The following is a 2,246-nucleotide window of genomic DNA, read 5'->3' on the forward strand; positions in this document are numbered from 1 at the left end:
CCAAATAGCTTTGGATTTTAGAAAAGTCAAGTATTATCACTACTGATCTACAGATGAAAGAACGGACACCTAAGAAAGTTAAATAACATTGTAGGTGATATCAAGTTGTGTGTTGTATTCAGTTATGAATCGGAACTTGGCTTTGGGCTTTGAATATTGCTTTCTTTCTATCTCATTAGTCACAGTGGCTCCCTGTCAGGTGGTTTACTTCTTCTAGTCAATATGCCAGCTTCAGAAGCTCCAGAAGAGAAGCTGAGAGAATTTATGGCCCAGGCAAAGATGCATCTCTAAGGTGGCAACAGAGGATGGCAGTCAGCCTAGGGCTCTGGAGGTTGGGGAAGGATGAGCAGGCCTGAAAGAGAAGGAACATCACCAGCCTGCTCCCAGCCCAGCATCTGAGAAGCTGACCAAATGGACCAGCCTCACCTTCCATGAATAATCAGTGGTGTGAATACCTCAGATCCAGACCTATATTTCTCGGCCACCCAGGGTGCCAGGAAAATTCTGTCCCAGGAAAAGAACCCTCCTCTAAAACTGATTGTTGAAGCAGGGCTCATTCCCAGGCTGGTGGAGTTCCTGAAGACATCACCGCTGTTTGTAGCTAGAGGCAGCCTGGGCTCTGACCCATTTTGCTTCAGGGACTTGAGAGCAGACCCTAGCCAGCCACTGGGGAAGGGCGGGGGCATCCAGCCCTTGACTGAGCTCTTGCCTTCCTCTCGTAACTGTGTGTGAACAGGCAAGGGGGGCTCTTGATAACAGAGCAGGTGATGGCCCACAGTTGAGACATCATCTGGAGCAGTGCCGTCCCGCACCTGCTGGCCCTGGTGTCATCAACTAGACCAGTCTCAATGCTACGGAACATCACATGGATCTTGTCCAATCTGTGCTGAAACGGGAGTCCCTGCTCTCAGAAAAAGCAGTGAAGTAGATGTGGCCCGTCCTCTCCTACCTCCTGCACCTCCAGGACAGCGAGGTTCTCTCGGACACCCACTGAGCCCTGTCCTACCTCAACGAGGGCTGCAGGAAGTGCATCAGCCTCGTGATGGACGCAGGGGTCCCGCCTAGTCTGGTCCAGCTCTGGTCCAGCTCAGAACTCAATGTCTTAACCCCCTCTCTCCACACTGTGGGGTCATCATCCCTGGAGCAGGCCACAGACCCAGGTGGCATTGACACAGGCATGCTGAGCATGCCCCCCCCCAGCATGGATAGACCCCATGTCCTCCATCCAGAGGAGGCAGCCGGGACCCTGCCAGCTCCTCCAGCAGCTGGTTGCTTGTGGCATGATGTCTCCCTTGGCGGCTCTGCTGCAAAGTGGAAAGTTGAATGGCCAGCAGGAAGCTCTCTGGATGACGGCTGACTTCACAGCCAGGGGCACTGTGCGCGGGCTGACCCCGCCTGCCCACGCTGGGGTCTTGGAGCCCCTGATGGATCTGCTCACCGTGTGAGACGTCCTGGACGCCATCTGTTACACCCTCCAGATAGCAGAGAAGCTTGCTTTCCGTCTTTCTTGTTTTCACGACAATTTTATTTATTTTTTAAAATTTATTTATTTATTTTTGGCTGCTTTGGGTCTTCGTTGCTGCGCGCAGGCTTTCTCTAGTTGCGGCGAGCGGGGGCTACTCTTCGTTGTGGTGCGCAGGCTTCTCATTGCGGTGGCTTCTCTTGTTGCAGAGCACGGGCTCTGGGCACACGGGCTTCAGTAGTTGTAGCACACGGGCTCAGTAGTTGTGGCGCACGGGCTTAGTTGCTCCGCGGCATGTGAGATCTTCCCAGACCAGGGCTCAAACCCGTGTTCCCTGCATTGGCAGGCAGATTCTTAACCATTATGCTACCAGGGAAGCCCAGAAGAAAGCTTTCTGAGAAGGAAACCTGTGTCTTTTCATAGAAGAACCCCAAAAGGTAACTTCTTTAAGAAAGAGCACTCCTGTATCTTAGTATATCATGGGTGTAAAGCTTTTTAAACTGAATGTTAATAAAGTTGAAACTTTCACCCCATCTATCAAAAAAATATATCACTGTAACTACACACTTCCGCACATACAGGCCCTTGCTCCAAAACCCAAAAGAACTGTACCTGAAATTGAGTGAGGCGTTGTAAAGTATGACAATTGCAGTGATTTTCTGCTGTGCAAAAGCATGAACTTGAGGTTTTCATACACTGAAGTTGCCCAAACCGGGGAATCCTAGAAGGAAAAACCCACACTGGAGTTCCCAGGAAATGGAAAGGAAAGTTTTAAATGCATCAC

General features: G+C 50.8%; 1 pseudogene; it reads left to right on the forward strand.

Moving 5' to 3' along the window:
• The first annotated feature begins 222 nt into the window (after positions 1-222).
• LOC137777010 (importin subunit alpha-8-like) lies at positions 223-1,445 on the forward strand (annotated as a pseudogene).
• The last annotated feature ends 801 nt before the right edge of the window (positions 1,446-2,246 follow it).

Source organism: Eschrichtius robustus, chromosome 14 (assembly GCF_028021215.1).
Source record: "Eschrichtius robustus isolate mEscRob2 chromosome 14, mEscRob2.pri, whole genome shotgun sequence".
Lineage (NCBI taxonomy): Eukaryota > Metazoa > Chordata > Mammalia > Artiodactyla > Eschrichtiidae > Eschrichtius > Eschrichtius robustus.